This window comes from Rhinoderma darwinii, chromosome 1, assembly GCF_050947455.1.
Source record: "Rhinoderma darwinii isolate aRhiDar2 chromosome 1, aRhiDar2.hap1, whole genome shotgun sequence".
Taxonomy (NCBI): domain Eukaryota; kingdom Metazoa; phylum Chordata; class Amphibia; order Anura; family Rhinodermatidae; genus Rhinoderma; species Rhinoderma darwinii.
The window spans coordinates 111,717,518-111,742,968 of NC_134687.1; the positions used below are offsets into that span (position 1 = coordinate 111,717,518).

Consider the following 25,451-nt stretch of genomic DNA (forward strand, 5'->3'; position numbering starts at 1 on the left):
TCTTGGGAAGTTTGTAGACGAGAAATTAAAGCCCTTCGTCCGCAACCTTGCCTCTTTTGTTTTAGATACAGGGGATCTCCTGAAAAAATGGACAATCTATCTGCTGAGGGAGACTTCCTACTAGTTGGATTGGATGTAGAATCATTGTACACCTCAATCCCACATGTGGTAGGTATCAGGGCAGCTGCATATTTTTGGGAGAAAAGAGGGATTGACTGGGCCCATCAAAATTAATTTATTATTGATATGTTGGATTTTGTATTACAACACAACTGTTTTTGCTTTGAGTGGAAATACTATCATCAGATACAGGGGATGGGTATGTGATCCTCTTGTGCCCCCTAGTACACATGTTTAAATCTGGGTTGGTGGTAAGAATTTATAGTCTATGCTAGCCCTCTATTCAAAAAAATATGCAGCCTGCTGGCTAAGATATATGGATGATGTTCTGCTTTGCTGGAGAATTTCAGTAGATGCCTTGGAGAGCTTTGCTGACGAATTGAACATTAATGAATTGAATATACATCTTACATTCACATATAGCAAGTCCACAATTAGTTTTTTGGACCTGAACATATATAGAGAAAATGATAGGTTGATAACATCAACCTATCGTAGACCAACAGCAGGAAACACACTATTACAAACCAGCAGCCACCATCATCCCTCCAAATAAAAGGAATTCCCGTAGGACAATCCCTTAGAATTTGTGGGAATTTCAATAAATGTAGGGACTTCAAGTCAGTAGGTGCAGGTTTGACTGTAGGTTTTCGGATGAGGGGCTACTCAAAAAGTGCAGTAAAACTTAGTTACAATAAAGCCCTAAACTCTAAAAGGAAGGACAATCTGGATAGAAGAAAGGATTTAAAAACTGATGATAGAGTACGATTTATCTCTAAGTATGAATCCTATTAGGACCTTTGGAGAAATTTTATGCAAAAAAATTGGTCACACTTTGAGTCCTTAGTTGGGAGTACCCCTAGCATGGTTCCAAAAAGGGCACCAACTTTAAATGATCTCATAGTAAATTAGCATAAATAATGAGTTCAAAAGAATGACCAATGAACATAGATCTTAGCTAAATAACCGCCCAAATGTGGATCTTGCAATTGTTGCAAATATGTATTAAAAACAGACATGTTTACTGATTCCCAACATAGGAAAGAATATAAGGTTTTTTCTTTTATCAATTGCCGTTCCAGCATGGTGATATATTCTATCTCCTGTCCATGTGGATTAATTTATATCGCTAAAACAAAACGTGAGTTACAAATACGGATTGGTGAACATGTCTCTGATATAAAAACTGACCACTAGCAATCACCAAAAGGCCTGAACTTTATGGGAATCTACCAACTACCTGAGGATAGAAGAGAGGGTGATAGGGATAGATTGCTTCTCCAAAAAGAAACTATGTGGATCTACACTTTGGGTACTCTATCCCCAAGAGGGTTAAACAATTAAATCAAATTCAATATGTTTCTTTGACTTGGTTTCTAAGGGTTCTCTAGGATATGTGTCCCTGTTGGATTGACTGCATATTATAAAGGGATCGTCTTGCTTGTATTCTTTTAACCGAATCAATCACTACTTTGCATTTAAATTAGAAAACATTTTCCCTGACCATGCTTGTCATATATATGGTGATGTTTCATAACTGAAAGCCTACGTATACTTTGCGTACTCACATAATTCCTTCTAAGGGGCAAATAAATGTAGATACCATTTGGGGTGTACAACTCAGGATGGACTCCTAGAGGCCCTGAACTAATCCTTTTATATTTGGACAATTCTATCATACTCTGTTGTGGATTGTGGGGACCTGGTCTGTGGCCATCCTTGACAGATTTCAACCCACTTTTCTTTAGTCCTTTCTTGGCTTGGTAACCCACGGGATGGATACTTTATGTATGCCGTTAAGGAATGGCCTTGAAAATTTATTTCATTTCCCTAGTTTGTTTGCCCCTTGGGGTCACGTGTGGGTGGATCTTTACTGGGCCGGCTGTATACAGTACCAGCATCCCAGTGGACTGCCACCCATCACCTGATCATATGTCTCGTTATCTAACTTGACATTTATTGTTCTTGAGTAGCCCCCTCTGGTATATATTTATATATATACACTACCGTTCAAAAGTTTAGGGTCACTTAGAAATTTCCTTATTTTTGCAAAAAAAGCACAGTTTTTTTCAATGAAGATAACAATAAATTAATCAGAAATACACTCTATACATTGTTAATGTGCTAAATGACTATTCTAGCTGCAAAGGTCTGGTTTTTAATGCAATATCTACATAGGTGTATAGAGGCCCATTTCCAGCAACCATCACTCCAGTGTTCTAATGGTACATTGTGTTTCCTAACTGTGTTAGAAGGCTAATGGATGATTAGAAAACACTTTAAAACCCTTGTGCAATTATGTTAGCACCGCTGTAAACAGTTTTGCTGTTTAGAGGAGCTATAAAACTGACCTTCCTTTGAGCTAGTTGAGAATCTGGAGCATTGCATTTGTGGGTTCGATTAAACTCTCAAAATGGCTAGAAAAAGAGAGCTTTCATGTGAAACTCGACAGTCTATTCTTGTTCTTAGAAATGAAGGCTATTCCATGGGAGAAATTGCCAAGAAACTGAAGATTTCCTACAACGGTGTGTACTACTCCCTTCAGAGGATAGCACAAACAGGCTCTAACCAGAGTAGAAAGAGAACTGGGAGACCCCTCTGCACAACTGAGCAACAAGACAAGTACATTAGAGTCTCTAGTTTGAGAAATAGACGCCTCACAGGTCCTCAACTGGCAGCTTCATTAAATAGTACCCGCAAAACGCCAGTGTCAACGTCTACAGTGAAGAGGCGACACCGGGATGCTGGCCTTCAGGGCAGAGTGGCAAGGAAAAAGCCATATCTGAGACTGGCTAATAAAAGGAAAATATTAATATGGGCAAAAGAACACAGATATTGGACAGAGGAAGATTGGAAAAAAGTGTTATGGACAGACGAATCGAAGTTTGAGGTGTTTGGATCACACAGAAGAACATTTGTGAGACGCAGAACAACTGAAAAGATGCTGGAAGAGTGCCTGATGCCATCTGTCAAGCATGGTGGAGGTAATGTGATGGTCTGGGGTTGCTTTGGTGCTGGTAAAGTGGAAGATTTGTACTAGGTAAAAGGGATTTTGAATAAGGAAGGCTATCACTCCATTTTGCAACGCCATGCCATACCCTGTGGACAGCGCTTGATTGGAGCCAATTTCATCCTACAACAGGACAATGACCCAAAGCACACCTCCAAATTATGCAAGAACTATTTAGGGAAGAAGCAGGCAGCTGGTATTTTATCTGTAATGGAGTGGCCAGCGCAGTCACCAGATCTCAACCCCATAGAGCTGTTGTGGGAGCAGCTTGACCGTATGGTACGCAAGAAGTGCCCATCAAGCCAATCCAACTTGTGGGAAGGGCTTCTGGAAGCATGGGGTGACATTTCTCCCGATTACCTCAGCAAATTAACAGCTAGAATGCCAAAGGTCTGCAATGCTGTAATTGCTGCAAATGGAGCATTCTTTGACGAAAGCAAAGTTTGAAGGAGAAAATTATTATTTGAAATAAAAATCATTATTTCTAACCTTGTCAATGTCTTGACTATATTTTCTAGTATTTTGCAACTCATTTGATAAATATAAGTGTGAGTTTTCATGGAAAACACAAAATTGTCTGGGTGACCCCAAACTTTTGAACGGTAGTGTATATATATTTTTTTTCCTTAGAAGGGAGAGCGACATCTCTCTAAATATCTGATTTTATGTTTATTTAACATATTTTTATTGGATGTCTATTTAGAATATTAAGAGATATTTACTTCAATACATATCTCTCTAAACAAATATGATAGAAACTGTTCTGAGCTATTTTGCTCTATTATTGGTTCATAATGTATTAACTATTAAAGAGACTGTAAGGTGATTACCTTAAAGATAATACCTTTTAACAATAGGAATGAAGTTTTTCAATAGGTAATGTACCTTTAATTGCTCTGCTATATAAAAAACAGACAACATATACTTGATTGGTTTGGGTTGAGGAAGTCCCAATGGGGATGAAACGCGTTAGCTGTGAGTGACGTCATCACAAATTGTGCTACCAGCGTGGTTGAGCATTTGACTACGCCACAAACCACGCTGCATTACTTTCCGCACTGGCCATACAATTCTGAACTCCCATAGTGGATACATGTGGGTAATATTGATGCCTTATAAACGTGGGATACAGTAGCCCCTTGCTCTTTGAGCGTCATTTATAACATACGTTGGAACGGATGGAGGGATGTTTTTCTCTTGCCAGCTGCCGAACTTGGAAAAAGTATCTTATCTGATGGAGACATGGAATAAAATCATTTGCAGATGAGTATAATGGGCTTGTTCCAAGACCATCCAAGTGCTCCCTTGTATATACCTACCAGCAGAACATTCCTGTCCAGTTAATCATGGCAAAAGTGTTATTATATGTTTGGATGCAATCTGGACCCAATTTCTCGGTGGCCTTCTTTGAACGTTACATACATAATGAGATGGATAGGCTGAGCTACATTCCATGTGGACTTATTCCTTTTGTTTACAGGTTCACTCTAACTTTGAGCCTCATATTTAGACCTGTTTCTTTCCAGCTACAGTATATATTGCCTAAATAATGTGTTTATAACACCATCTTACTAGGTTTATATATACATGCCTGTAAGTGACTCAAATGTATGAAATATACCCTACTGTACCCTTTTTGTATGCCTGGCCAGGTGGTGTTTTAAATTGTTTTCGCATTGTTTATGGGCAATTGACTAGGGAATTGGTTTCACCTTCTCTTTTTCTATTATATTTATAATTAATTAAAACTTATATAATTTTCTTTACCCTGACTCTTTTTGTTTTTTTTAAAAGTTTTTTGATAAACTGCAGCTTGCACTGAGCATGGTGCGGGGAAGGAGGGACACTGATAGGAGCTTGTTGGCTCTAGTTGTGAGGAGATTGAGATTACATCATGCATATACTTAGTCTCATAAAATGCTCATTTTAATATTAGGCAGGAAAACTTTGAAAAAGGATGATACAGCCATTCTTACATGCAGTTTGTATTGTGAAATCTGGTGACAGATCATAATTGAATGATCTGTTAGTAACAATGCTGCCATATCAACCTGGCGCTGGGCTCATACATGAATGTGATGTATTCTCAGTATGACGCAAGGTTGCAGTGCCCCACGAAGTGCCAGCACTCAGCTACTGGTTCTTAAGCTGGCCCTGTTACTAAAAGATTAATATAAGAAAGAATTCTGGGTTTGGTAAACCAGAGGCTGGAACACTGGCACCCTCACCATGGAGTAGTGGTAAGGGAGTATATTTCATTTGTTAATGCTGTTATAGGTCCATTATTGACTCGTATACTCTGCTATTTGCTATTTGTTGATGGCACACATTGCAATGAGCGTGTCTGTGGATGTCACTTAAGTGCTGTGGCCTTTTCTTACTTTGTGGTTGGCACACAATTTTATGGACACCTCTTTAACTGTCATACAGCTATGGGGGCATCTATGGCTGGCACAAATTGCTCTGTGGGCATTTGTGGCTGGCATATCAAGAGGTACTTGTAGCTTGTATCTCAGGTCGCAGATAAAGTTGAATCCAATGCTGGAGTGAGAAGCCGACGGCTCCTTGCTCCAGCATTTACTGTGTAATGCCAGCTCCAGCTGTGAGTGGCTCGACACAGATAGGAGCAATGTAGTGACGTCATCGCGCCTGTCTGCGCAGAGCCACCCGCTGCACAGAGCGGAGGAGCGGAAGTATCTCCTCCACTCGTCGTGGGAATGGGGATAGGTAAATATTTATTTTATTATTTTTTTATAAGGCACTATGGGGCATTATACTGTATAGTATCAACTAAGGGGGCATTGTAGTAGGCATGGGGCCTCAATGGGGCATTATACTGTATGGAGACAGCTTTGGGTGCATTATACTGTATGGGGGCAGCTATGGGGGAATTTTAATGTATGGAGCAGCTACAGTATGGGACGTTATACTGTATGGGGGCAACTATGGGGCGTTATACTGTATGGGGCAGCTATGGGGGTATTACACTGTATGGGGCAGCTATGGGGGCATTACAATGTATGGGGCAGCTATAGGGGGCTTTATACTGTATGGGGCAGCTATGGGGCATTATACTATATATGGCAGCTATGGAAGCATTATACTGTATGGCACAGCTATGGGAGCTTTATACTGTATGGGGCAGCTATGGGGCATTATACTGTATGGGACAGCTATGGGGAATTATACTGTATTGGGCAGCTGTGGGGGCATTATACTGTATGGGGCAGCTATGGGGCATTATACTGTATGGGGCAGTTATGGGGGGCATTATACAGTGTGGGAGGCACTATAGAGGTATTATACTGTGTGTGGGGCAGCTACAGTATGGGACGTTATACTGTATGGGGCAGCTATGGGGGCGTTACACTGTATGGGACAGCTATGGGGGCATTACACTGTATGGGGCAGCTATGGGGTGCTTTATACTGTATGGGGCAGCTATGGGGCATTATACTATATAGGGCAGCTATGAGAGCATTATACTGTATGGCGCAGCTATGGGGGCTTTATATTGTATGAGGCAGCTATTGGGCATTGTACTGTATGGGGCAGTTATGGGGGCATTATACAGTGTGGGAGGCACTATAGAGGTATTATACTGTGTATGGGGCAGTTACAGTATGGGATGTTATACTGTATGGGGCAGCTATGGGGCGTTATACCGTATAGGGCAGCTATGGGGTCTTACACTGTATGGGGCAACTATGGGGGCATTACACTGTATGGGGCAGCTATGGGGGGCTTTATACTGTATGGGGCAGCTATGGGGCATTATACTATATATGGCAGCTATGGGAGCATTATACTGTATGGCGCATCTATGAGGGCTTTATACTGTATGGGGCAGCTATGGTGCATTATACTGTATGGGGCAGCTATGGGGAATTATACTGTATGGGGAAACTATGGGGGCATTACAATGTATGGGGCAGCTATGGGGCATTATACAATATAGGGTAGCTATGCTGGCATTATACTGTATGGGGCAGCTATGGGGGCATTATACTGTATGGGTCAGCTATGGGGGCATTATACTGTATGGGTCAGCTATGGGGGTTTATACTGTATGGGGCAGCTGTGGGGGCATTATACTGTATTGGGCAGTTATGGGGGCATTATACAGTTTGGGAGGCACTATAGAGGTATTATACAGTGTAGGAGGCAGTATAGGGGCATTATACTGTATGGGGACAGCTATAGGGGCATTATACTATGTGGGGGCACTAATAGGTCAATATACTATGTAGAGGCAGCTATGGTGGCATTATTCTGTGTGGGGAGGCACTATAGGGGCAATATACTGTGTGGGGGCCACTAAGGGGTCATTATACTGTGTGGGTTGGGGCCCACTCAGATGTGTTTTGCCTTCCCTCCTGTGATAAAGTCCTAGCTACGCCACTGAGCTGACATACAGATGTAGCCGTCTTTACCTTGACTTTTAACGCATTAAATACACAGTGGCAAGAACGTTTATCTTGACTTTTTTCAATTACTTTTCAATGGCTTTTGTTGTGTGATATCACGCTGCAGCAAGTTATCAAAGTCAAGATAAAGATGGCTACATCTGTATGCAGTTTTAATGGCAACTGTGGCATTTGTAACTCATAAATAATGTACACGTCCTGTGTGATCTAGAATACCCTCCAAATAGATGGCCATGGGCACATTTTACCAGCAATGAAGGATTACTCGGGAAAAAAAGGCTCACATACCAGAAATATCTACTCATCCATAGAGTATACCATTTTTTGGTAATATCACAATGTTTCCCCCAATTTAAGAAACTCAACAAAAGATTTAATATATGAAACATAGAACGCGATATAATGTAATTGATACAATTGTCATAAAAGTTATTTTCCATTTACAGCATTACTAAACCTAATTACAATATCAATATTCCCTTCCAATGTGATGTATTTCTTAGAGATATTTAAATAACCTTCAGCATTCCTCTTCAATTTTCATAGTAACCAAGCAACATTTTAGAAACTACAATTCAGCTCATGTACAAAACCTTTTTAGTGATTGCAATTTTTGTAGTGGATTCGTGTGATATCTTTATTTAAGGTTAAGAGGCTGTTGAAACTCTTCTTCAAGACAAACATCAAACCTGTTATTTCCAAGATTTACTTTTTATCCCCTTCCTGCCTTTCCCATTAATACTATATAGAATCTTTATCTCATGCACATAAATAATGTCAGTTGTCCCCTCTACCTAAATTATTTCAAAACACAATAACAAAGCTGAGTTAAGGCCTCATTTACACGAGCGTGTGCGTTTCTCGCAGCCGCCATCATTATGACACTCCGTTTGGATGTTTGTAAACAGAAAAGCACGTGGTGCTTTTCTGTTTACATTCAGAGTTTGACAGCTGTTGCGCGAATCACGCAGTTCGCACGGAAGTGCTTCCGTGCGGCATGCGTGGTTTTCACGCACCCATTGACTTCAGAGCACAAAGGTAGGACATGTCGTGAGTTTTTTTCAGCGGACTCACGCTGAGCAAAACTCACGGACTGTTTACATGCCCCCATAGACTAATATAGGTGCGTACGACATGCGTGAAAAGCACGCGCGTCGCACGCACGTATATCACCAGGGGCGTAGCTAGAGGCTCATGGGCCCCGATGCAAAAATTCTTACTGGGCCCCCCCCCCCCCCGCAAACTTCTCATGGCCGACGGTCCGCTTTCAGCTGCATCGCTGGGTCTCCTAAGTGACCCAACAATGCAGCACTAGCAGCCGGGACGTCACTAAGGCTGGGTTCACACACACTATTTACGGACGTAATTCGGGCGTTTTAGCATTGAATTACGTCCGAAAATGCGGCTCAAAAGCGTCGGAAAACATCTGCCCATTCATTTGAATGGGTCTTACGATGTTCTGTGCCGACGGTCATTTTTTTAAAAGTGCCTGTCACTTCTTCAGACGTAAATGGAGCCGTTTTCCATGGACTCCATGGAAAACCAGCTTCAATTACTTCCGTAATGGACGCAGCGAAAGACGCCTGCACTTGCCATTACGGCTGAAATTACGGTGCTGTTTTCTCCTGAAAACAGCACCGTAATTTCAGCCGTAACAGACGCTGCCGTGTGAACATACCCTCAGGGCTTAAAATGTCCGGGAAATAGCCCTAATACATATGTGTCCGCCCCAAAAAAAAGTGTGTATATGAGACAGCATAGCATATCTATAGCACTACGACCCTATAAACTATGGATAGGATTAGATGCAGTGGCTGAGCAGACAGTATCACACATGATAGGATTAGATACAGTGGCTCAGAAGGCAGTATCACACATGATAGGATTAGATACAGTGGCCCAGCAGACAGTATCACACATGATAGGATTAGATACAGTGGCTCAGCAGACAGTATCACACATGATAGGATTAGATACAGTGGCTCAGAAGGCAGTATCACACATGATAGGATTAGATACACAGCTCAGCAGACAGTATCACACATGATAGGATTAGATACAGTGGCCCAGCAGACAGTATCACACATGATAGGATTAGATACAGTGGCTCAGCAGACAGTACCACACATGATAGGATTAGATACAGTGGCTCAGCAGACAGTACCACACATGATAGGATTAGATACAAAGGCTCAGCAGACAGTATCACACATGATAGGATTAGATACAGTGGCTCAGCAGACAGTACCACACATGATAGGATTAGATACAGTGGCTCAGCAGACAGTATCACACATGATAGGATTAGATACAGTGGCTCAGCAGACAGTATCACACATGATCGGATTAGATATAGGGCCCAGCAGACAGTATCATACATGATTGGATTAGATACACAGCTCAGCAGACTGTATCACACATGATAGGATTAGATACAGGGCCCAGCTCGCTGACATTGCGGCTCCAGCGCTGGACCCAGGATAGGTAAGAATAATAATTTTGCTTCTTTATGTGTTACTGATTATTTTTGTGTGTTTGTGTTTTTTTTACAGGTTCGGTTGTTGGACTTCGGATACGAGGACTTCAATGACGGCGTTTTTTTTATTCTCAATAAAATGGTTAATGAGGGTTGTGTTTTTTTATTTCAATAAAATATTTTTTCTATGTGCTTGTATCTTTTTAAACTTTATTATCACCGCCTTAGTAATGGCCGCTGGCTGATTGACAATCTCCATTACTAAGGCGGGGCTTAATGTTAGCCGGTGCAGAGGCTACACTAACCCCCATTATTACCCCGGTACCCACCGCCACCAGGGGTACTGGGAAGAGCCGGGTACAAACCAGTACCCGACCATCTGTAGTGACGGGCAGGCACCGGGGTGGCCGCAGGCTGGTAGTATTAGGCTGGGGAAGGCCAAAAACAGTGGCCCTTCCCACCCTTGTAATGCTGCCTGCTGCTGCTGTGTTGTATCTGGCTGGTTATGAAAATTGGGGGGGACCCGACATCGTTCTTTCCAATTATTATTTTTTTTTTTTTAAATGACGTGGGTTCCCCCCCATTTTCATAACCAGCCAGATACAATAAAGCAGCAGCAGCCTAGCATTACCAGGATGGGAAGGGCCACTGTTTTTGGCCTCTCCCCTCCTGATAATACCAGCCTGCGGCCACCCCAGTGGCCGACCATCAATACAGATGGTCAGGTACTGGATCGTACCCGGCTCTTCCCAGCACCCCTGGTGGCGGTGGGTACCGGGGTAATAAAGGGGGTTAGTGTTAGCCTCTGCATCCGCTAACACTAAGCCCTGCCTTAGTAATGGATGCTGTCAATCAGCCGGCGGCCATTACTAAGGCGGTAGTAATATAGTTTAAAAAAAAACACAAAGACATAGAAAAAATATTTTATTGAAATTAAAAAAAAATAAACACACACAGCCCTCATTAACCATTTTATTAATAAAAAAAAGCTGTCATCGAAGTAGTCCTGGAATCCGCCGTAGTCCAACGACCGAACCTGTAAGAAAACACACAAAAAATGATTAGTAACACATGTTTTAGGGTATGTGCACAGACACTAATTACGTCCGTAATTGACGGACGTATTTCGGCCGCAAGTACCGGACCGAACACAGTGCAGGGAGCCTGGCTCCTAGCATCATAGTTATGTACGATGCTAGGAGTCCCTGCCTCTCTGCAGGACAACTGTCCCGTACTGAAAACATGATTACAGTATGGGACAGTTGTCCTGCAGAGAGGCAGGGACTCCTAGCGTCGTACATAACTATAATGCTAGGAGCCCGGCTCCCTGCACTGTGTTCGGTCTGGTACTTGCGGCCGAAATACGTCCGTCAATTACGGACGTAATTAGTGTCTGTGCACATACCCTAAAGCTTAGATACAGGGCCCATGTGTGATACTGTCTGTGGGACCCTGTATCTAAGCCTACCACAAGGTAGGCTTAGATACAGGGTCCAGCTGACAGTAATCTTATAAGTATAAGATTACTGTGTGCTGGGGCCCTGTATCTAAACCTACAGTGTGGTAGGCTTAGATACAGGGCCCAGCAGACAGGATCACGCATGGGCCATGTATCTAAGCCTACCATGTGATTGGCTTAGATACAGGGCCCAGCAGACAGGATCACACACACAATCTGTGATCCTGTCTCATGGGCCCCCTAAGCCTGCTACATCGTAGGCTTCGGGGTTGTGCAGTCCCTAAACATTGATGGCCTATCCACAGGATAGGCCATCAATAGCTGATGTGTCGCCCGGGACCCGCAAATCAGCTGTTTTGAAGGGGCTGCAGCACTCGTACGAGAGCTGCTTCCCTTCATTTCACTACTCGCCCACACTGTGAATCGCCGACACCGATTCACAGTGTGAGCGGAATGAAGTGACAGGAATGAAGGGGAGCAGCTCTCGTACGAGTGCTGCGGCCCCTTCAAAGCAGCTGATTGGCGGGTCCCGGGAGTCGGACCCCGCCAGTCAGGGCTAACCTTACCTTCCTCTTCGGCCGCGGCGGGAGTTCTGTCGTCTCGATGCTGTGCGCGGCGGCATAGCGCTGTGACGTCATGCGCTGCGCACAGCGCTTGACGTCAGGACCTCCGCTGCGATCCGGAACCAGGAAGGTAAGTAAAGTATGTTACTATAGTAACAGGGGCCCGCGGCCCGAGTTACTATAGTAACTTTTTAGTGATGTGGTGCGGGGGGCCGTGGGCCCCCCTGGCTTCGGGGCCCGGTCGCAATTGCGACCGCTGCGACCCCTATAGCTACGCCAGTGTATATCACACTCGTGTAAACGAGGCCTAAGTGTGTGAGATGTAACAGAGCTGAACTTTTCCTTTGGACTTCTATAGACATTTGTGCATCACAATACACAGATGATGTAGTCTCAAAGTGTCTAACAAATTAAACTCCTTACATAATGAAACAAAACTTTCCTTATTTTCCCTTAAGGCTGGATTCACATAAAGTGTTTTGCCGCATTTTTATGTTGTTTTCGTTGGCAAATATCTTTGCTTTTTCTTTAGGTCAAAAATGCTGCTGCCAAATATTATAGGACTTTAAAGTCTATAGTGAATTATCAAATAGGATACATATGAAGCATTTTGGTTTGTGCCATTTTTGGGGTCAGTGGTGTCTTATTCAAAATATAGCATGGTCTGTGTTTGACATTTTTTTCTGACATTTTCCTATAGGACTTTTGTATGTAAATAACTGACCAAAATAGCAAAACAAGAAAAGTCCTTTCCTCACAGATTCCCCCTCTTGGCCTAGGCTACTGCTCCGCCCTGAAAGCCTTCTCTTCCTGCTACACAAAGTTCTCCAAACCAATGCATTAGACGTTTGACAGAAGTGTTAAACAATTTTCATAAATGTTTCTTTTTTTTATCATATGACATTATTTCGGCCAAAAAGTAAAGCTGGGAAAATTTTGGGCAATCCTAAAACATAGCCTGCTTGAGCAGGAGGAGTCCAGTTTAAGTGCAGTTGGCTAAATTTAACACAACCTGCTCAATCCCTTTTACCCATCTCATATATTATGAGGCCCAAAGGAAAAGCTAGGCTTATTTGAAATGATCCTGAAGTTTAACTTGAAAGCTGATAAATTGGTCTATAGATGTGCTCCTCTTATCGCAACATATCCTGAGATGAGTGTCGCGAGATGGCTAGATTTTAAAAAACAAACAAACAAGATTTGTAATCCTCACAAGATATCTATGGTATATGTGTCTATATGTAGCCACCTAGTGGTTGTGATGTGAATTGCAGCCTGTTAAGGTTTTTGCTAGCATGTCGCAATATTGTACTGAATTTGTTTAATGAGAAACTGGAGTCCTTGACCAAATTCAAGCATAGGTATGGGTGGACACATCTGTAGTTTGGTTTAAGGGTATGAAAATAAGCTAAAAATCTAACATGCACCTCACAGGCGCAGACACACACACGCACGCATGCACGCACGCACGCACGCACACACACACACACACACACACACGCGCACACACACGCACACACGCGCACAGACACACACACACACACACACACTTTATTCATTCACAATATTTGCTCTATTTAATCAAAGCTTGGGTCCTACCACTCTATTTTCAACTCTTAGTTTGATATATTCTTTTTTTTTTTTTTATTACACTTGACTACTATAATAAGGAACATGTCAAAATATTAACCGGTTAAGGACTAGGCTGTTTTACAGCTAAATGACCAGAGCAAATTTCACAATTTTGCTATGCGCTTCTTTAGATGACTAGAACTCTGCAGGTGAATAAAGTTCATCTTTGAATTTTACACTCTTTTTAAAGGACAGATAGGGCTTTGTTTTATAAATAAGAAATTGCAGGTTTATGCAAATGGAGCAATTCAGCAGATGAACTTTAGAGAATATGCAAACATGACATCCACCCCCCACCCACCCATTCCCTCCCTCACCCTTGGAGTAAAATCAGGGGAAAAATAAAAAAGTAATGTAGGGCAAATATATTTTCAACGAATTAACTAAAATCTAACAATGCAGAACAGTGTGGTATTTTTTAAAACATGGCTCAATGCACAGGCCTGGTTGCGAGGGACATGAGGGACAGAAATATCGGGAATCTTTGCGGTGCCCGTCTTTTCTGCAGACACTTTTTCTGGGGGTTGCTTCTTGTTGGTGTTGGGGGAATCCGACTGATGAAGTGTCTTTCAGTCAGTCGCGTGACATCCTCAGACTGGGGGCATTCTCGGGTGTCCTGAACATCAAAAATGAGGCCTTCAATAATTTTTTCCTGGAAATCCAGGTATGTGTCTCTGCCTCTGTTTTTTTTGTAGAGCACAAATGAATTGTGGTTTGCCACCTGTAACAAATAAATGGCCACTTTTTTGTACCAGGTTTTTGTTTTTCGCTTTACTAAATAGGGCTGTAAAACCTGGTCGCTTAAATCCACCCCCCCCATGTACTTGTTATATTCAGACACGCTCACTGGTTTGTGCTTGTCCGATGTTGCCCCTCTTTCCCTCACTGCCACTGTTCCTGCGGTATGAATCGTGCTTAGCACATACACATCTTTGCGATCCCTGAACTTGACCGCCAGCAATTCCTCAGATGCATAAGCACAGGAGTCCCCCTTTACCATGCGCTTCCTCACTAATTGCTGTGGAAAACCAATTCGGTTTTTGCGCATGGTACCACATGCCCCAGTCCTTGCAGCATGCAAATGCCTAAACAGGGGCACACTGGAATAAAAATTATCACAGTACAGGTGGTACCCCTTGTGAAGCAGAGGCTGCATTATCTCCCACACGATCTTACTGCTGGTGGAAAGATCAGGGGGGCATCCAGGAACATTTATTGTGCGGTCCCGCCCTTCATAAATCCTGAAGGCAGTGGTATATCCTGACCCGCTTTCACACAATTTGTAGAGCTTAACGCCATATCTTGCCCTTTTGGAAGGTAGATATTGGCAAAAGCTAAGTCTGCCATGAAAGTTGAGGAGGGATTCGTCCACGCTTACATTCTGCTCAGGGGTGTAGAGTTGCAGAAATAAATTATTCAGGGAATTTATCAGAGGTCTTATTTTGAACAACCGATCCCGGTTTGAATCGGTACTTGGGGGGGCCTGTGCGTTGTCATTGAAATGGAGGAACCTCATTATTGTCTCATAATGAGACCTGGGCATTACTGAAGAATATACTGGGGTGGCTTGGGCCGGTCTTGTTGACCAGTAAGACCTAATGGAGGGCTTTTTGACAATACCCATATTTAGGGTGAGCCCCAAATTTTTTTTTATTTCCTGCAAATTGGTGGGCGTCCAATCTCTGGCATGGGTGGATGAAGGTTTCTGCCTTATATATTGCGTGGCATATAAATTTGTTTCGTGGACAATCTGATTTAGGATGTCGTCCGTTATAAATAAATGGAAGTAATCCATTTGGACAAAATTTGTATTGTCCACGGTTATGCCAGGAGTGGCCGTAAATCCGTGGATTCTGGGCCCAAAAGATGGGGCAGGTGCCCATACAAGAGCCTGGACTGGAGGGACCAGGCTGACCCGTGCTACAGCGCTACTTGGCCCTGCGCTTTCATGTTCTGCAGTTTCAACTGCATCAGGGACAACGTCCCCTGAAGATGAACCTGAAGTGACGCTGTCATCGTCACTACCTAAAACAGGTTCCATCTCGGACGCCATCTCTGATGCTGTCTCCGACTCAGACCACAGCATGGCGTATGCCTCCTCGGCGCTAAACAACTTCCTCGCCATAACGTCACTAACACGAACACTAACTAAACAAATTATTATTTTTTTTTATTTTTTTTTATAAAACACACAAACTAACTGGTATATATATCTACACTACCGCTAACAAAAAAATAAACCGCTATTGCTATATATATTATATATATGTGGATATATATATAATTATATACTCCCTACCTGCCTATTCTAATAGAATAAAATAAAGAAAGGTAGATAGATAGAAAAAAAGATAGATGGATGGATAGATTGTATAGATAGATAGAAATCTATCTATACAGAGAATGTTTTAGAGTGTAACTGTATTTTTTCACTGTAATCTTCTGGCACCAATTCTCTCGAGTCTCTTCTTCTCCTCAAACTGAAACAATGTTTGAGGAGAAGAAAAGAGGCAGGAGATTTACTGCCAGAAAAGTCAAAATAAAACAAATGTGGTCGCTGTGATAGGTTTTCACAGCGACCACATGTTCAGGGACCATCAGATTGGTCCCTGATACTCTGCCCAGTGCCCAGAGCTGTTGGTAACAGCGTGGGCACAGGGCTGTGTGCACGCGATCGCGTGCACACTGTTTTATATGCAGAAATGCATGTGATCGCTGTGATTGGTTGTCACAGCGATCACATGTTCAGGGGCCAAAAGATTCGCCCCTGACATTCTGCCCAGTGCCCACGGCTGTTAGCAACAGCCAGGGCATAGAGCTGTGTGCATGCGATCGCGCGTGCACAGTCTCTGAAGTGCCGCCGTAAATAGTCTATACGGCGAACTTCAGAGACCCTGACCGCTGGCCGTATAAATACGGGCAGCGGTCGGGAACCTGTTAAAATATGTTGTCACCAAAGGATGTTTTCAAAGTTTAAAAGTGGATTATTGAGTAGAAGTATCAATTTCAAATTTGACCACATACTAGATAAAAATGTAAATTGGACAGACTGTCAGAGCAGCTATAAAATATTGGAACAGTTAGCAAAGCTGGCTGATGATTGCAAACACAGACCGACAGTAGTCATCTTCCAGCTGGATACTTGGATGTACAGAAAAAGCATTAAAAAACTTGGATTGAATAATTTACAAATATGCCAAGTGTTTTGAGGCTACACACGGCTAATGCATCCTGTTGCCATTGGTGATTTGAAATGTTGCAAGAGTGACTGAACAACGCAACATTGTTTTGGGTGAAGCCAGATACCACTGTCAGATAAAAATCAATCAAGATGTTTCATCATTTACCAGGGTCAGTCATGGCCATGTAGTCTGTATGCAAATGCAAGCAACTGCTGGTGGTTATATGCACAGATGGCAGCCGCAGATATAACATTGCATCTTACTATAAATTCACTATTTCTGGCTCTGCACATACAAAACAAACACTGTTTTTTTTCCTATAATAAGTCTTTTATTATAGGAAAAAAAATGAAAAAGTCAAAAAAAAAACTACACATATTTTGTATCACCGCGTTCGTAACGACCCAAACTCTAAAACTATAATGTTTTTTTTCTCGCACGGTAAGCACCACAAAAAAATATTATGAAAAGCTACACCAGTATCGCTATTTTTTGGTCAACACCCCTCCCAACATATAGAATAAAAAATGATAAAAAAGTCACAATTACCCCAAAATAGTACCAATAAAATCTAACACCCGTCCCGCAAAAAACAAGCCCTTACACAGCTTTAGCTTATAGCTCTCAGAAAATGGTGACACAAAATTTTTTATATTTTATAAAAATCAGATTTTATTGTGTAAACTCTGCAAAGCAAAAAAATTATACACATATGGTATCGCCGTAATCGTGCCGACTTGCAGAATAAAGTAAAATGTAATTTATTGCAAGCGGTGAACGCCGTAAGAAATAAAGAATTTAAAACGCCAAAATCGCTGTTTTTTGGTCACCTTAGCCCTAACAGAAAATGGAATAAAAAGTGATCAAAAAGTAGTATGTACCATAAAATGGTACCAATAAAAACTACAGCGCGCCCTGCCAAAAATAAGCCCTCACACCGCTCAATCGACCAAAAAGTTAAAAAAGGTATGGCTCTCAGAATGTGATGATAGAAAACAATTTTTTTTAACAAATAGTTTTTCTTTTAAAAGTAGTAAAATATAAAAAAAACCTTTATAAATTTGGTATCACCATAATCGTATTGAGACGCAGAATAAAGTTAATTTGTCATTTTTATCACTCGGTGAAAGACGTAAAAACAAAACCCAAAAAACAATGGAGGAATCACAGTTTTTTCCAATTTCAGCCCGCAAATAATTATTTTTCAGTTTCTCAGTAAATTATCCCAAAATAAGGACACTTTTGGGGGGGGGGGGGTTCAACTGTTTAGGCACCACAAGACTTCTTCAAAGCTAACATAGTGCCTAAAATATATTCCTAAAAAAAAGGAGGCGCCTAAATTCACTAGGTGCAACTTTGCTGAGGCCGGTGCTTCAGTCCATTGCCACACTAGGGCCACATGTGGGATATTTCTAAAAACTGTAGAATCTGGGCAATAAATATTGAATTGCGTTTCTCTGGTAAAACCTTTTGTGTTACAAAAAAAAATGTAATGATTTTCGGCAAAGAAAATTTAATTAGTAAATTTCACCTCTACTTTGCTTTAATTCCTGTGAAACACCTAAAGGGTTAAAATACTTTATGAATTCTGTTTTGAATACTTTGAGGGATGCCGTTTTCAAAATGGGGTGATATATGGGGACTTTCTAATATATAAGGACCTCAAAGCCACTTCAGTACTGAACTGGTCCCTGGAAAAATTGCCTTTTGAAATTTTCTTGAAATTTCGAAGCTAAAGTTCTAAGCCTTGCAACGTCCTAGAAAAATAAAAGGACATGAAAAAAATGATTCAAACATAAAGTAGACATATGGGAAATGTTAAATAGTAGCTATTTTGTTTGGTATTACTATCTGTTTTACAAGTAGATACAATGAAATTTAGAAGAATGCTAATTTTTGCTAATTTTCTCTAAAATTTGGTGTTTTTCACAAATAAATATTGAATTTAACAACCACATTTTTTCAGTAACATAAAGTACAATATGTCACGAGAAAACAATCTCAGAATCACTTGGATAGGTTAAAGCATTCGAAAGTTATTACTACATAAAGCGACACATGTCAGATTTGAAAAAATCATCTGTGTCCACAAAGCCAAAACAGGCTGCATCCTAAAGGGGTTAATTTACTCTTTTCATGTTGCCAATTATCTACTCTATTTGCTATTCTTTTTTTTACTGTTTTGTCAAAACCAAATTCAGCTGCAGGGTTGCACATGATTTGAAAACCCTTGTTTTGTTAAAGGGAGTCTGTCACCAGAATGTCCATATTAAACTAGTAACCGGCTATTGTAGAGGAGACTAACCTGTTTCTAGCGTTTAGTTTCAATTTCTGCTTACTGCCTCCTTTGTATAATAATACGTTTAATAATTAAGTTTTTGCTAACGAGCATGACGTAACTAGGAAAGACTGGGCCCCATAGCAAACACTTGACTGGGGCCCCCCAGGTGCCACACGCAGCCCCCCTTATAGATAGTGCCCCCTGTAGATTGTGCCATACAGCGCCCCTGTAGACAGTGCTATACAGCCCTGCCTATAGACAGAGTCACACCCCACTTGCAGATAGTGCCCCCTAGCTCCCCCATGTAGATAGTGCAATACAGCCCCCTTGTAGACATCACCTTAAAGCCCCCCTGTATATAGCGCCATACAGATTCCCCTATATAAAGTGCCACACAGCCCCCCTCCTTTGTATATAGTGCCACACAGCCCCCTCCTTAGTAGATAGTGCCACAAAGCCCCCCCTTAGTAGATTGTGCCACACCCAGACCCCTGTAGATTGCACCACACACAGACCCCTGTAGATAGAGCCACAGCCCCCCCTTGTAAAAAAAGCCAAACAGCCCCCTAGTAGATAGTGCCACACAGCCCCCCCTTAGTAGTGCCACACAGCCCCTTGTATATAGTGCCACAAAGCTGCCCATGTGTATAGTGCCACACAGCTCCCCCTTGTGCATAGTGCCACACAGCCACCCCTTGTGTATAGTGTCACACAGCCCCCCTTGTATATAGTGCCACACAGTCCCCCAAGTAGTACAAGGCAATGGTGCATCCGAGAAAGTTGTATCAGATGGGGGAAGCATGGAAAGGTGGGTTTGGAGGCCGGACTATGTGACTTTTCGGGACAGCGGCACCGCCTGATGACCCTTTAATGAGTATTTAACATAAAGTGTGCGCCGTTTTAAAAGTTGATTTTATACATGTTGCTGCATCTAAAAAATACATACATATAGTGCCACACAGTCCCCCAGGTAGTACAAGGCAATGGTGCATCCGAGAAAGTTGTATCAGCTGGGGGGATGTCAATCAAACATGGAAAGATGGGTTTGGAGGCAGGACTATGTTACTTTTCAGGATAGCGGCAACGCCTGATGACCCTTTAATGAGTAATTAACATAAAGTGTGCGCCGTTTTAAAATTTGATTTTATACATTTTGCTGCATCTAAAAAATACATACATTTGGAAATATTGTCAGGTCATGTATTACCCCGTTCAAGTGGGTTAAAAGAACCAGACAGGTTCCCATTAAATATACAATTAATTGAAAACATTTCCATCTGCCCTGCAATTTTGTTATTATAAATATATCCTAATTACAGCTCCAGAACCAAGCCCATACATATATACAGTAATAGAACAAAGCTCATACATATAAACAGCACCAGAACCAACATCAGTACATAAATACAGCACTAGAACCAAGCTCTGACATATATACAGTACCACAAGCAAGCTCAGTACATAAATACAGCACTGGAACCAAGCTTGTACATATATACGGCACGAGAGCCAAGCATAATACATATATACAGCACCAGAACCAAACTCAGTACATATACACTACCGTTCAAAAGTTTGGGGTCGCCCAGACAATTTTCTGTTTTCCATGAAAACTCACACTTATATTTATCAAATGAGTTGCAAAATGAATAGAAAATATAGTCAAGACATTGACAAGGTTAGAAATAATGATTTTTATTTGAAATAATAATTTTCTCCTTCAAACTTTGCTTTCATCAAAGACGTTTGGCATCCTAGCTGTTAATTTGCTGAGGTAATCTGGAGAAATTTCACCCCATGCTTCCAGAAGCCCCTCCCACAAGTTGGATTGGCTTGATGGGCACTTCTTACGTACCATACGGTCAAGCTGCTCCCACAACAGCTCTATGGGGTTGAGATCTGGTTACTGCGCTGGTCACTCCATTACAGATAGAATACCAGCTGCCTGCTTCTTCCCTAAATAGTTCTTGCATAATTTGGAGGTGTGCTTTGGGTCATTGTCCTGTTGTAGGATGAAATTGGCTCCAATCAAGCGCTGTCCACAGGGTATGGCATGGCGTTGCAAAATGGAGTGATAGCCTTCCTTATTCAAAATCCCTTTTACCTTGTACAAATCTCCCACTTTACCAGCACCAAAGCAACCCCAGACCATCACATTACCTCCACCATGCTTGACAGATGGCGTCAGGCACTCTTCCAGCATCTTTTCAGTTGTTCTGCGTCTCACAAATGTTCTTCTGTGTGATCCAAACACCTCAAACTTCGATTCGTCTCTCCATAACACTTTTTTTCCAATCTTCCTCTGTCCAATGTCTGTGTGCTTTTGCCCATATTAATCTTTTCCTTTTATTAGCCAGTCTCAGATATGGCTTTTTCTTTGCCACTCTGCCCTGAAGGCCAGCATCCCGGAGTCGCCTCTTCACTGTAGCCGTTGACACTGGCGTTTTGCGGGTACTATTTAATGAAGCTGCCAGTTGAGGACCTGTGAGGCGTCTATTTCTCAAAGTAGAGACTCTAATGTACTTGTCTTGTTGCTCAGTTGTGTAGCGGGGCCTCCCACTTCTCTTTATACTCTGGTTAGAGCCTGTGTGTGCTGTCCTCTGAAGGGAGTAGTACACACTGTTGTAGGAAATCTTCAGTTTCTTGGCAATTTCTCGCATGGAATAGCCTTCATTTCTAAGAACAAGAATAGACTGTCGAGTTTCACATGAAAGCTCTCTTTTTCTAGCCATTTTGAGGGTTTAATCGAACCCACAAATGTAATGCTCCAGATTCTCAACTAGCTAAAAGGAAGGTCAGTTTTATAGCTCCTCTACACAGTAAAACTGTTTACAGCGGTGCTAACATAATTGCACAAGGGTTTTCAAGTGTTTTCTAATCATCCATTAGCCTTCTAACACAGTTAGCAAACACAATGTACCATTAGAACACTGGAGTGATGGTTGCTGGAAATGGGCCTCTATACACCTATGTAAATATTGCATTAAAAACCAGATGTTTGCAGCTAGAATAGTCATTTAGCACATTAACAATGTATAGAGTGTATTTCTGATTAATTTATTGTTATCTTCATTGAAAAAAACTGTGCTTTTCTTTCAAAAATAAGGAAATTTCTAAGTGACCCTAAACTTTTGAACGGTAGTGTATACAGCCCCAGAACCAAGCTCAGCAAATATATACAACACCGGAACAAATACAGCTCAATTTAGTGCAACCCCTTCCGTATAGGTTTGTATGGCGTAAAACTACAGCTCCCAGCATGGGCCGAACAAAGGCAAGGATAAGCTCGGAGATGATGTTTCACATAAAAAAATCATACCGCCCATCATCTCGCTGCAAATCATATAGTGACTATAGTACTGATTAGAGGCAGAATAAACATTTACATTAAGTGACTTGCCGGTGACGTCTCAGATTCTAGTTCTTTTTCTCTTTTCTTCTCCCTCCGGTCCAGACCTCTATGATGGATTTTTCCCGACCACCCATTTCTGCAGTTTTCCGCTCAGATGTCCTCAGCTTCTCACTTTTAAAACATTTCTGCACCTATGAACGAAGATAAAATTCTTAACACCTCTAAATATAATAGCGCCATACACTGCACCTTTAACTATAATAGCGCCATACACTGTGTCCATAATTATAACAGTACCATACACTGTGTCCCATACACACTGTTCCCCTTGTAGATAGTGCTTCCATAGCCCCCTGTAGATAGTGGCCACCATAGAGCCTCTGTAGATAGTGCCCTACATAGAAGCCCCTGTAGGTAGTGCCACACATACAACCCTCTGTAGATAATGCCCACATATGGACTCCAGAACTGCAGGGCAATAGTGCTAACCACTGAGCCTCCGTGCTGCCCTAAATATAGCTTCCCCTATAGATAGTGCTCCACATATAGCCCAAGTCTGTAGATAGTGCCCTACATATAGCACCCCCTGTAGATAGTGCCCCACAGGTAACCCACCCCTTTATATAGTATCCCACTTATAACCCACCCCTGTAGATAGTTCCCTACAAATAGCTCCCCTTATAGATAGTGCTCCACATATAGCCCACCTCTGTAGATAGTGCCTCACATATAGCTGCCCCTGTATATAGTGTCCCTCATATAGTCCACCCCTATATACAGTGCCCTACATATCGCCCCATGTAGATAGTGCCCCACAGGTAACCCACCCCCGTATATAGTGTCCCACATATAGCCCACCCCTATAGATAGTGCCCTACAAACTGCTCCCCTTATAGATAGTGCTCCACATATGGCCCACCCCTGTAGATAGTGGCCTACATATAGCTCCCTCTGTATATGTATATACACCGCGTTCCAAATTATTATGCAAATGTTATTTTTCGCTGATTTTCCTAAATAGTCGATGCAAATGACAGTCAGTATAATCTTCAAGCCATCAACCGTTGGAGTATAATGCAAATTTTATTAAAAAAATCTCCTAATGATAATAGATTTTTTTTTTAGAAGTAAAAAATTCAAAATGCACTTTTTCAAATTATTATGTACAACAGAGATCAAAACATTTTAAAGGTTGTAAAGAGAACTAAAATGGTAATTTGTTGAATTTGCAGCATCAGGAGGTCATATTTACAGAAATCAAAAGTTCTTTCAATCAAAAAAAACTTAACAGGCCAAGTTACACGTTAACATAGGACCCCTTCTTTGATATCACCTTCACAATTCTTGCATCCATTGAATTTGTGAGTATTTGGACAGTTTCTGCTTGAATATCTTTGCAGGATGTCAGAATAGCCTCCTAGAGCTTCTGTTTTGATGTGAACTGCCTCCCACCCTCATAGATATTTTGCTTGAGGATGCTCCAAAGGTTCTCAATAGGGTTGAGGTTAGGGGAACATAGAGGCCACACCATGAGTTTCTCTCCTTTTATGCCCATAGCAGCCAATGACACAGAGGTATTCTTTGCAGCATGAGATGGTGCCTTGTCATGCATGAAGATAATTTTGCTACGGAATGCACGGTTATTCTTTTTGTACCATGGAAGTAAGTGGTCAGCCATAAACTCTACGTACTTTGCAAAGGTAATTTTCATACCATCCATGAGCTTAATTTAAAAACTAATAACTAAATGTTTATGACACTTAAATCCAATGTGCATAATAATTTGGAACACGGTGTAGTGCTCCACTAACTACATATAGAGCCCCCCTATAGATAGAGCCACCACTGTAGATAAAGCCACTCATAGTTTTAGTAGAAAAAAATAAAAAATTACATACTCACCCTGATCCTGGCAGAAGAGTGAGTAGATGCCATCGCTTCAACAGAGATGTAAGTATTAGCTGCAACCCCTATCCTGTACTGTTCTTCGTCCTGAACTAACACTGCCACCAATGATTTCCCCTGCTATTTGATCCCTGAAAAAACAGCCATAAACAAATATACATGTTCTTCTATTAGATTAGAAAGAAGAGTTGAAACATCGTACTGCGCATGCACCGAGTAAAGAGCAGGGACACACGCGCATTACAGACAGTACGGGGACAGGCATGAACGTGCCAATTATGCTGCCTGGCCTCTGTAAATCAATGTAAGAAGGGAGGGAGGGGGGTTGAACTGGGGAGAGACGTAAGAGCACTTACGGATGTAGCCATCTTTTACTTGACTCTGATAACTTGCTGCAGCGTGATATCACACAATAAAAAACCATTGAAAAGTCATTGGAAAAAGTCAAGATAAGGGATCTAGCCACTGTTTATTTAATGGATTAAAAGTCAAGGTAAAGACGGCTACATCTGTAGGTGCAACAGTCACGCCCTCGTTGCACCTAAATACTCATTAGCATAAACTTAATAAAACGTATTTCTCTACAAAGGAGGCAAAAAGCAGAAATTGAAATTAAACGATAGAAACAGGTTAGTCTCCTCTACAATACCACTAGTATACACATACATACAGTATGCTACAATACTAGTTTAATATGGATATTCTGGTGACAGACTCTCTTTAACCCCTTCACGACAGCCATACGGCTATATATACATTCCAACTGCCGATGCCCCGTGCAGTTGTCACGTATATAAATGTTGGCAGCCTAGAACGGGGTTTAATGAGTGCAGTGCTGCTTCAGTGTGAGCAGTGCTGCACTCTCATGTCCGCCGGGGCTTTGAAAGCCCCAGAATACACCCCCCTGTGGATAGCGTTACACGCAACCTGCCTGTATATAGAGCAAACCTCCCCTGAAGATAGCACCACAAAATCTCCCTTGAGGAGTGGAACCCCCAGTCAGAGTGCTCTGCCTGGGGACTCCGCTTCTAAAGGGAGCCCCCG

At 41.9% G+C, this 25,451-nt stretch overlaps 1 protein-coding gene across 5 annotated transcripts in view; it reads right to left on the reverse strand.

Moving 5' to 3' along the window:
- NPY5R (neuropeptide Y receptor Y5) overlaps positions 1–25,451 on the reverse strand; it is a 96,546-nt gene that overhangs the window by 5,814 nt on the left and 65,281 nt on the right. The window contains exon 1 of one of the 5 annotated variants that reach the window (XM_075849671.1): positions 22,537–22,673. The exons of the other annotated variants lie outside the window; for them this stretch is intronic. The gene's annotated coding sequence lies outside the window, so the exon portion shown is untranslated. Of the gene's footprint in view, positions 1–22,536; positions 22,674–25,451 lie in introns of those variants that run through there. 5 annotated transcript variants of the gene reach the window in all.